Source organism: Centruroides sculpturatus, unplaced genomic scaffold (genome assembly GCF_000671375.1).
Source record: "Centruroides sculpturatus isolate CEXI.00-Female unplaced genomic scaffold, Cexi_2.0 scaffold19, whole genome shotgun sequence".
Classification (NCBI taxonomy): domain Eukaryota; kingdom Metazoa; phylum Arthropoda; class Arachnida; order Scorpiones; family Buthidae; genus Centruroides; species Centruroides sculpturatus.
The window spans coordinates 18,646-30,493 of record NW_019386694.1 but is presented as its reverse complement, the minus strand read 5'-3'; the positions used below and the strand labels follow the sequence as shown (position 1 = coordinate 30,493).

General features: G+C 30.0%; 1 protein-coding gene across 2 annotated transcripts in view; it reads left to right on the top strand.

Annotated features, from left to right (window-relative positions):
- The first annotated feature begins 1,467 nt into the window (after nucleotides 1–1,467).
- Nucleotides 1,468–11,848, top strand: part of LOC111615587 (probable E3 ubiquitin-protein ligase HERC4) — a 25,868-nt gene continuing 15,487 nt past the window's right edge. Inside the window, exon 1 of one of the 2 annotated variants that reach the window (XM_023356992.1) lies at nucleotides 1,468–1,594. The gene's annotated coding sequence lies outside the window, so the exon portion shown is untranslated. The remainder of the gene's footprint in view (nucleotides 1,595–11,848) is intronic. The other variant, XM_023356993.1, reaches the window with a different exon arrangement.

Genomic DNA, 11,848 nt, shown 5'->3' with positions numbered 1-11,848 from the left:
TCCGCCCTGTGGGCACTAAATAAATAAATATATTTATTTATATATATATTTGGTTAGTCTCTACCATATAGAGCTGGATTTAGACTTGTTTAGTATTTGCGCTACAGTATGCAAGAAGCTCTGCTTCCTCCACCACATGCTTGCTCGCTAACATTCACTTGAAGCGAATGTTAGCGAGGCCTTTTCTATATAGCTTACAGAATTCTGTTTGATCTCAAAATTTGATGATCGATTTTGATTACACTTTGCCATTTTCCATTGACTGCGATGAAGAATCTAGAAAGTAAAAAAAAAAACTGCTCATTTCGTTATTCATTCCGTATGTTTTTTTTTTTTATTGAAGATGCTTTCTCATTCATATGAGATATTATGAGATAACCATTTCGTTCTACGGAAAAATGTATTGGTTTGGTATACAGTGTTGTACGCTAACGAATGATTTATAAGTAAAATTTAATCGAAACGTTGTAGTAAAAGTGATCCGATTATGACTTGCTGTATTTCTACGTAAATCAACACTAGTGTTATTTGAATCTCTTCAAATACCTAAACAACTGAAATCGCGACAGGCGGATAGCCGCGACTATTTGTAAAATTAGGACGAGCAAACTCTCCAGAAATTTTTCGTAGAGTTTCTGGATACGTCGGTCCTGATTGATGCCACGATGGGCATGGTAGAAAAATAAAACATTATTTACAGTAATTTATTTAAATTTTATAAAGTATCTTAATGCCATTATGCCACTGCTCAAATTAAAAATTAATGTATACTTCCCCTATTAATTAATAATACAATGAATTTCTCAGAGAGTTGGAATTTAATTCTCGATCTATTTCTAATAATCGTACACTTTTTTATTTTAACTCTTTCCGCCCTGTGGGCACTAAGAGGGCCTCTTTTAGCAAGCCCATTATGGTTTGGTCAGGCCAACAATGTAACGGCCGGGTGATGAGAGACGTGGGACCAACATATCCAGGCGGACTCGCCCCCGAAAAATTTCTGGGAATTCATCGATCCGTCCAGATTCGAACCCGGGTCCTCCAGAGCGGTAGGATGCTACCTTGGCCGCTTTATTAGCCAAAAGCAGTTATAGAATTTAATTGACATTTTAGCCTACTTGAACGTTTTAAAAATAATGCTGTATAAAAAAATTATTTATTTTTTTACTACAAAAAGTAATAATACTATTACGATGTTTTCAACTGAATAAATCGTGATAATATAGATACAGTACTGTACTCTAGTTAGAAACATTGCGAAATATTCTAAAATTATTCGCCGACCGTCAATCAAGATAACAATAACAAAAATATTCAATTAAAATTTTAATTATCTAAATAANTTGTAAAGCATAAATCATTTGTATAGGAACACAAAGCTTCATAATTTCTATGACTTTATCTTATTAATCAATTTTATGCTAGAATACTGACTGATGGTAGCAGAAACTATTTATTTTGACTTAAATAAAAGTTTAACATATTAAACATTAGCTATTCTTTTTGAAATTGGCATTAATCGAAGGTAAATGTCCATTTCCATCGACCAAGAACAATTATTACACGCTTATGACATCACTTTCTCAACTGTTTGGTAAGAATAGTGTTTAAGCCTAGAGATAAATCACGCTATTACGAATTCGTTTTTCTGTTACGTTTCGTATGTTTGTATTCACCGATAGTAATTTCACGGCAGAATTTATAAATATAAATGTATGTATTACGTTAAGAAGGTATAAATTTGAGGAAAAATGTTTAAAAAATAAAAAAATAAGGTATTGATTTTAAAATAAATATATATACTGTATATATACTACATATTATATACTACATATATATATTGAAATAAGGTATTGAATTTAAAATAAATAAAATAAAATAAATATATATNTTTTTAATTCATACTTGATAAAATATTTGATGTCTTAGCAAAGTTGTCAAAAGCTAACTTTTACTTAGACCTGAATTATAACATTTGGATATCTTTATTTAATAGTTTTATTTATACGATAGGAAGTAATATATATTTGTAAAATTAAAACTTTAATTATTAAAAAATATTACATTAAAATTCAATACATTTAAAGATTATCTTAGAATTTTATCCTAAATTATGTATCCTTACCATTTATCCAAGAATTTATGTACAAGTAAATTGAAAACGTGCATCCTTAATAATCTTGAGATAGTGTTAAATTATATCTGGGGGTATGCAAAAAACATTGAATACTACTACTGTAGAATGTGAGAATTAAAGATATTATGCACTATTTAGTCGTAATTATCTTTGTTTTTTTAAAACTAGAAAAGCAATGAAGTACTGTTCAAATATTAACTCTTTCTGCCTTGTGAGCACCGAGGTAATATTAGTATTTAAAATACTCAAATGAAAATTAAATCATGTTGAAATTTGTTAGATGGTAGATCTCAGTGAAAGACTACAATGTGGGCTCTTAGATAGTATACCTGTATCATCCAGAAGGAAAATACCATTAAAGTTATAATTGTATAGAACCAAGAGAATTGGATACTAACAAAAGTAAGATGCAAGAACATTTTATGACTTACACAAAAATCAAAAAGTATATTTTTGCAGTTATATTTAATCAATAACTCAAAATGTGTGTGTGTGTGTATATATAAAATTCACTTATTTCTGTTTCACTTACTAGTAATGATTAGTTGCCATAGCAACAGTAAAAGAACATAACTGAATTGAATGAATAATTTCTATGAAACTTAATTTGTAAATATTTTTGTTTCCAACATAGTTTTTGAAAACGTAAGTAAGATATATGTTAATCTGTCTTGAAAGTATTTGCTTTTTAATTTGTGTATAACTTTAATTTTTTGAACATACTGTGAAACTAATTTAATAAAAATTAACTAGTTTTAAATGTTTGATTAAGAAATTTTTAAATTTATTGATTAATTCAGATTTCTCTTCTAAGAACTTATGAATTCAATATTTGAAATATTGAAGTGTTTTATAAATAATGCATAATATTACTTTCCAGTTTTTGAAATTTACTTCTTTTTAATGAAAATATAAAGTTTTGAAAAAAATTTCCAGAAATTTCTTTTCAGAATAAATTCACACAATTATGCTATTAAAAATTGTTTACTTTATCATATGTAGATCTTTGGTAATAATTTTTGATAATTTCTAAAAAGCAATTTAAGCTTTGTTCTTTTAGAGTTCAAAATCAAATATTAATCAAAATATATAAATATATATATATATATATAACAGCAGCTTGCTATTAGTGAAGTAAAAAAAGCCATAAGTATTTCACTTCAGTTATCAAAACTATTGAAAGATAATAGTATCTATGTCTTCTGTAGATATTGATTGAATTGTTATTGGTGCAAATTTACATAATTCTAAAACAAAATGTTTTTTAAAAATGATTTGGAGTAAAATTAAATATAGCCAAACATTTACTCGTTTGGTGTAATGCAAGACTAAAATTAGATGGATTATATACAGGTTAACAATACTCGTTAATAAGTATTGGTATAATATACAATAAACTCCCATCAACCTTTAAATGACCAGTAAAATATTTAAAAGTACTACAAATGTTTTTGACCATTATTTCTGGTCTTCAGGTTAAAAGTTCTGAGATTTGAATAGCACTTGTGCTTGAAGATTTAAACTATTTTTAGAATGTATGAACAGTTGCGTATAGAGATTCATACTGTGCGTGCGTACTAAGTATAGCATATACAACCGAAAGAATATATCAATATGTTTTTTTACACACACGTATAAAAAACAGTGGAGATCCGGATTAAATGGGGTCTTCGCATTCATAATAGAGCTTCCAAGTATTAGAAATAATAATTACATCCTTGGAGTTGATGCAGTTATTGTGTAACCCAGCTTTGTATATTTTGAGAGTTTCTAGCAAACATATATGTTCTCTTCGACGTGATAGATTAATTATTTGCTCATTATACAGGTCTGCTCTTATGCCCGGGGTCAAAGCATAAGTAGATAAGGCAGTGGTGCCTCTATTATGTTCAATGACACCTACGTTCAAGTAGACACTTATCTAGAGAACGTATCGTAGAGCCAATATATACAAGGTTCCTTTGAAATCTATGTTCCCTTAATGGAACCGAGTATACACCAGGAGCCAATCTTATGTCTATGCGATCTTTACAGTTGCAGAGGAAGTCATAAATAGTACTATGCCTCTTATATGCAACTTTTTTGGTTTGTAATTGCCTCAATTTCTCTATAAATAGGGTCTAGGTAGTGGTTATAATGAACCACAGTCCAAGATTGTGGACTGTTCGAGTTGCTAATGCTTGAGTTGTTGTTGTTAATACAATATTATATAATTGTGACAAATAGGCACATGCAAGTTTATGAATTAATCCTCGTCCATATCCATGTCGTGAGGCTATGTACTGAATGCGTTGTAATTCTACCAATGTTTCGTCGAATTTTGTATTGTGTGTGAACACACTTTTGGTTAGGGTTCTGAAAATAATAGTTTAAATCTTCAGACACAGTTGCTATTCAAATCTCAGAACTTTTAACCTGAAGAAGACTGGAAATAACAGTTGAAAATGTTTGTAGTACTTTTAAATATTTTACTGGTCATTTAAAGGTTGATGGGAGTTTATTAGATAGATTATTATTCGTTTTGTTTGTTTTTATATTTGTTTGAATTAATTTGAGTATGAAAGAGTTTCATATACTCTTGAAGTGAAATGATTATTTGTTTTGTGATATTAATTATTTATGAAAGAATAGCATATTTATGCACTAAATATACAATTTTATTAAAATCACGTGAATCGTGACTTTTTGATTTTACGTTTCATTATTGTTTTGTTCTTTGGGTCTTTGTTATTTCTTTCTGTATGATATTTGCTAAGAGAATTGATAATTACAATCCTTTGTGTACGCCAGAGATTCTTAGCCCTAGATTGTAAAGCATAAATCATTTGTATAGGAACACAAAGCTTCATAATTTCTATGACTTTATCTTATTAATCAATTTTATGCTAGAATACTGACTGATGGTAATGTATCAAATATCTGATGAAATATACTAATTTTGATGCAAGTTCAGACATTGAATTATTATTATTATTATTATTATTATAAAATTTATTTGTAGCAATTAACACATTGATTTGCAATATGTAATAGTTATTATTTAATTTTTTTTTCCAAAGTCAGATGTGGCAAATTATTCTTTTGTTTCCAGAGTAGGATTTACTCTGAAAATGGTAGAATTCTTTTTGTAAAACATTTTCTATGAAAAGGTGCAATTGTGTCTACAAGATATGTCATTCTAGTCTCTTTGTGGTAAGGTTCAAGCTCCAAGTGAGAGGTTTTTCAACCCCCTGCAAATTGTAGACTCCCTCTTGTATAAGCAGAAAAGTCAAAGGAACCAAACCTGTACATGCAACCCTTCACGAGATATTTACTTCCAAAGGTCAGTTTTTAACTTGTATACTGCCTATTCTCCATGCTCCATGTTGTCAAGGCTCACTATTGCTTCCTTGACTGACACTCCACATGTAGTTGTGCACTTTGGTGCTCACTATCGCTTGCACCAAAACTATATAACATCAAGTACTCCATGAACTGTCAAGTGTGTTATTCAAAGCTGGCATAGTCACATGGGCTAAATAGTTAAATGCAATTGTCTTAGCAGTGCAACAGAACTTGCAATCTTGCGTGGCTTGATTTTGGGAGCTGTATTTTGTGAAGGGTTGCTTGTAAAGGTATGGTTTCTTTGATTTTTTTTCCTCCTATAGATATGCTCTGTAGCTCTGATAAGGTTCCAAATATCTCATTCAGAGCTTGAACCGATCTATGATTTGGTTAGCTCTTCACTTAGATGGATGAGGAAATCATTCTTTTCATTTTCTTTGCATGTCTAACAGACAACTGAATAAAATGAATAATACAGTAGACCCCCTATAACACGGTAGATACATTGTGTGTTATATGAATTCCGTGTTGTACGAGTCACTTAAATACACGAGCCAATCACAGCCCAGCATGTGTGCAGTTTAGGGACTACGGTTGTTTGAAAGATTTTCTTCCATAAAATTATTCGATTCTAGACTAATTTGACTCAACATTTCCAAAACACACATAATTTTTTGGGAATAATCCATATAAACTATGCTATAAACAAAAAATTGTAGGATTATTACCGAGTGTGGACTGTTCAACGATGCCATTGCTTAAGCTTGTTTTCATCGCAGAGTGGTTCATCAAATGGTGGGCGCGTGTTTTCCGATAAGTTATTTTTCTGCGAAAAATTCGCTGAACTTTGGAGACGTCATTAATAAAAATATAATTTCTATGGCCATTGAATAATAAATGTTTTTTTAGTAGGTCCAATGCTCATTTAAACTCAACGGTTTGTGCAATATCCACTATTGGTCCAGATTTGACTAATCCTGTCGTGACACGAGTTGGCGATGATGTTTTACCATGTTATACGAACACGTCGCAATTTTTTGCCGTGTTATACAAATCCGTCTTATATGAACCCATGTTATAGGGGAGTCTACTGTATTTCTGCTTAGAATGAGATGTGATGATCAACTACATTGCTGAGGTAGCACAGATCAGCATTGATTTTTTCTTCTTATAGTCATTTTTGGAAGACTAAGTGTATTTGGATTTTCTAGAGCAGACAGACGGTTTTCAATTAAACTGCTTTCATCTTCTGAACTCTTTGGAACATGAGATGTCCAGTCTCCTGCACTTAAGTTTTAGACTGCTGCTGGTGTACTATGGACACACTATTATGGCACTGTGAATATGTTGAACAAGTTCATCTTTGTGTCTGTCATCGCAACCTCAACTTTAACATCAACTACTTTCTCATTTGTACTTGCATCATTCTCATATTCTTTCTCTTCTTTTGTATAAAAAACTTCAAGAGTTTGTTCTCCAAATCAAGATTGCTTGCTCTATGAACTAAAGAATGAAAAAAAGAATCTATATAAATAATGCCATGGAAAGACAAAATTCACATACATGCAAAATAAAATCATGACTTTCCTTATTCTAGGCACTACATATAGTCACAAAGCTTCATATAATTGACAATAACAGTTTTCAATGATTCCACAAATGAAAACAATTTCAAAAATCTGCATATGCTATGATGATCCAGGCAACAGTATAGGAAGGTACTAAAAATGACAGCAAGATAGTGCAAAACAACAAGGAGAAAAATCAGAATTGACAATCTTGCATTGTAAAAAATGACAATGCTTTGTGTTCTATGGTTAAAGTGGGAGTTGTTGGATGGCCTTGGGCTGGAATGAAATGCAAAATTTTTATGAAATAAAATTGTTTTGGGCATAATGTGATTATAATTAGTGATGTGTCGGGTATCCGTATCCGCGGATATCCAAGGGAAAAAAAATATCTGTATTAGCGGATCTTTAATGGATCTTTTATTTTAATGAATTTCATTACTTATATGAAATTTTAAAGATAGGTAGCTATCAAATACTAATAACTTCAATTCAAATCACTTTTTATTTTTTAAAATCACATATTTGGCACATTCACATTGCAAAAATTTTATCATGCAAAATTCATTTACTATCATAAATATTTCCATATTACACTACTAAACTTTTTTGTCGACATTGTTTTTATTTTAATTTAACTCAACACTCTCCAAAAATACAAACGTAATCTATGCTATCCCGTGTCACACTAAACTATAAACAAAAACACACGCAGTGCAAGTCAAAACATGTCACGTTACTAACGCAAAGTATCAACTATCGGTCCAAGGTCACATGCACCAGCACCGACTGAGTATGAAAGTTGAGATTCGTATCCGTATCCACGGATCTAGACACTAATGATCCGTATCTGTATCCATACCCACGGATATACATTTTTAACGATCCGGCACATCACTAATTATAATATTACATGATATGGAAAAAATTTAAAATAAAAAATGAGGTAGTGCAGGGGTCACCAAATTTTTTTCACAGCAGGCCAGATAACATAGAATGATGAGTGTGGGCTACATAACCATTTTGTTTAATACAGTACACTGAATATACAAAAAATAAAGACAACCAATGTATTTATGTACCAATACATGAACACGATCGCTGCAGCAAGCTCATGATTGCTTTTCTTAGAAACTTCATTGAAGGTACTTACACAAAAAGCATTTTGATATCCAAAGTTGCTGAATTTTTTATTTCACTGATTTTCCTAAAAATTATATTACTGTCAGATGCAAAAATTAGATTGGACTAATTTTGGCATTTTTACTTACACTTATTTTAATTTTTTCTACGTAGTAAGTTTATCTACAATCTATGATATTTCCATATAAATAATTATATTTTAGCTCATTTGTGACACAGTGTGGCAGGGGTCACCAAACTACGGCCTGCAGGCTATAGTTTGGTGACCCCTGATGTAGTGGAAATAAAAAAAAAACACCACATAGAGGAAAATTTAAACAAATTTAATCAATGGAACAGAGGTCACAAGGTAAACTGTACACAGGAGGCTGCAGTTTAAAAAAGTTTAAGAACCACTGCTTTGTACATTCAAATCTTGATGTGGTGATTATTGATATAATGATGAATCCCTCAATAATGAAAAGAAATATAGTTCCCTGTGCAGTTCATATTAGTTGAAACTTCTGAATATCATGAAACTTCTGATTGGATGATATCCTTTCCAATAAATCTGTTTAGTAATACCTGTTTTACTGTACTCATAAAATACAGGTAACCCTTGCTTAATGTGGTTTTGCTTAATGCAGGATTTGATTAACATTCAAAATTAATTGCAGCAACCCCTTTTTATATGCAACAAAAGTGTTAATTAATGCAGTTTTAACAGCTGTTGTTACTTAACATAGATATGTTTTTTTTTTTTTAATAAGATGTTAGTGAATTTGCTATTTTCATTTATTAATATAAAAATATTTGTTATTAACCGAAAATTCGTTTTACCAGGTGGTGATTGTTTGGTCAAATACCAAGATACCTCTGTATTTGATTAATGCAATTTTGATATATGCAGTAATATCGAGGGATTAATTAAGTGCTTTAATCAAGGAATACCTTTACTTTAGTCTTCCTTTTTCTAAAACAATAATAATGCAGTAAATTAAATTTTAATTTAATGCTTATTTTTGGAATCAAAATGTAGTACTCTATTACAACAATGCCCAAACAAGCCATTTGCAGTTCTTCAAGAGCTTAATTGTGGCTCAACTAATAAATAAAAAATATTTGTTATTTTTAAAAATTTCTGTATCTTGTAAATACACCAGAGCCACAGTCAACTGATGTTTTTTAAAAATTCAGAGTTAGTGCTGAATCACTGTTGAATCATTGTACTCAATGATGAATCAATTAAATCAAAAGTNTTAATTGTGGCTCAACTAATAAATAAAAAATATTTGTTATTTTTAAAAATTTCTGTATCTTGTAAATACACCAGAGCCACAGTCAACTGATGTTTTTTAAAAATTCAGAGTTAGTGCTGAATCACTGTTGAATCATTGTACTCAATGATGAATCAATTAAATCAAAGTTCTGTTCACAGTTAACCACCAATGTCTAAAAGAATTAATAAGTTCAATTTTGAATTATCAACCTGATTATCTAAAATTAATTTCAACATTACAAATTCATAAACCTTCAACCAGCAAAGAGTAATTACAGTAAGCTGTTTTTACTTATTATTTTTTTTAAGTTAATGTAACAGCTTACTTTAATTGCCAAAATGATTCTGAAATTTTTATTTTTATACCAAGAACCTTAGATGCAGCTCCTTATATTTTCAAGTATGTAACTAGGGCTCTTATAGCAAAAAGTCTGGGCACCCTTGCTCTATTATATAGAACTAATATGGAATAAAACTAAAGTATAACAGACACAAAAAATCAAACATCCATATTACTGATAAATTGAACAGATAACCTGATGATGGCTAGAAGCTGACAAAAACATTAGTTTCTCATTAATTTTTTTTTTTTCGCTGAAGTTTTGGTTTTTTGTGTCTATTATACTCTAGTACTCTTATTAAAAACAGACATTATCATGAAGTTACCTACAGTCAGTATACTGTAGATATCAGATTTAGCATATTTTAATATTTTAGTGTCTAAAAACCTTTTACTTTTAGAATTAACATAATTTGCAACACTAAGAAATCCCTACATAATTTTTGAGGAGCTTTGTTGTTAAACTCATTTAATATAACTAGGGATACTGCATAACTTTGTTATATCACAATTGAATTGAGGCTTTGTTGCTTCCACACACTTCTTCGATAGTATGGTTAATAGTTAAGGTTATACATATAATCAAATGCATCAAAAATAAAGGAAAAAAAAAAACACAGAAGCACAACAGCATAACAGAAGAGATGCTTTCACAATGCAAACGAGAGATGAGTTGGGTGCACAACAAATATGATTTACACAACAAGCACATTTTTTCACTGTGTAAACAGTTTGAATGTAGTTTGAATCATTCTAACTCCAGATAAATTTTGCTCAAAGTTAGCAATTGAATTCTGGAATATTTGCAGTTAGAATCATTCAAAGTACAAGATACCACTGTACATTGTTTTAAAACAAAAAAAAATTATCTCAGAGTCTTTGATTCATGTAATTAAAGAAGAATAAATATATTTCAAATTTTGTAAATGCTTTTTGCATAAACAATGATGATAATGTGATCTGAACTAAAAAAATGTTGCTGTTTGATATTAAGAATGTACATTTAATGCTTTTACATAATAAAATTTTCATTTTATTATGTAAAAGCATAAATTATTAATAAAATAAAGCTGAAAAAAAATGTCCTCTCAGCTTTAATTTACATTTGATATATAATCTGCATCCATCTGAAAACATCTTAGAATAGCTCTTCTAGAGTTTCTAATTACTACATTTTATTATTCTTTACATTATTATTTTTTGTTTATATATAAGATCATTTAAATGATCTTAAATAAAATCATATATTATTCATTTAAAAATCTCAACTTTATCTTTTTCAAGTTCTGTTGTTTTGATCTATTTTTAAAAGAATTACATTATCAGGAACAATCAACATTAAGAAGAATAAATACAATTCTGTACATTTAAAATTAACATTTTATTATAATAAATATTATTTAATAGTTTGGTATGTTATATTTTTATTTATTCTATTCATTTCTTCTAGACAAATGTTCTTAAAATTTATAATTTTGAAATCAAAAATACTAGATAAAATTGTTGTTGTATGTCTTATAAAATAATAACCTAACAATACAGTGGAACCCCGGTTAACAAACTTAATCCGTTCCGTGACTCCGTTCGTTAACTGAATTGTTCATTAACCGAAGCAATTTTTCCCATAGAAGTTAATGCAAATGCAATTAATTCGTTCCAGTCTCTGAAATTTTTGTCATTTTATTTGAAATATACAGTAATTTTCTTTGATGAAAATGTAGGAAAACATAGTATCTATCATTACAGTAACAAACATGTAAACTTTGTTTAATAATACCTTCGTTTGTTGTAGTTGGTGGCAGAAAAGTGAAGATATACGAACCTTAATGATTAGAAGGAGAATCCCCTCCAAAAAAATAATGGGTAGCACTTCATCGGAAGATTCTTCGAGTCAAAGTCTGTTTCGGTAAAAACCCACCAGTGGCTAAGTGGTCTTCGTACCTTGAACACGGGGAGTTCGTTCGTGGGTTCGCACCTTGCTGAGACGGGCTGGCTACGTGGAGTTTTCCGGGATTTATCCACGTCTGTAACGCCTAAATAGGGGCCAGTTTTCCTTAAAAACACCGATTGACATTTTG